Raw genomic sequence first — 346 nt, forward strand, 5'->3', positions numbered from 1 at the left:
GATACGTCACTTATGGAGACAACAACAAGGGAAAGATACTTGGCACTGGAACCGTTGGTAACTCATCCCACACTCTAATCGATAATGTCCTCTATGTTGAAGGACTAGAACATAACCTATTGAGTATAAGCCAACTGTGCGATAAAGGTAATCGTGTATCTTTCGATTCTGATTGTTGTGTCATTCGTGATATTTTATCTAATAATGTTAAATTTGTTGGTCACCGTATAAATAATATTTACATGGTTAATTTGGACGATGTCACTACATTATTTTCAAAATGCTTTATTTCTAAAGAAGATGACATCTGGTTATGGCATAGACGTGTTGCACATATCCATATAAA

The sequence above is a fragment of the Lupinus angustifolius genome, chromosome LG03, assembly GCF_001865875.1.
Source record: "Lupinus angustifolius cultivar Tanjil chromosome LG03, LupAngTanjil_v1.0, whole genome shotgun sequence".
NCBI lineage: Eukaryota > Viridiplantae > Streptophyta > Magnoliopsida > Fabales > Fabaceae > Lupinus > Lupinus angustifolius.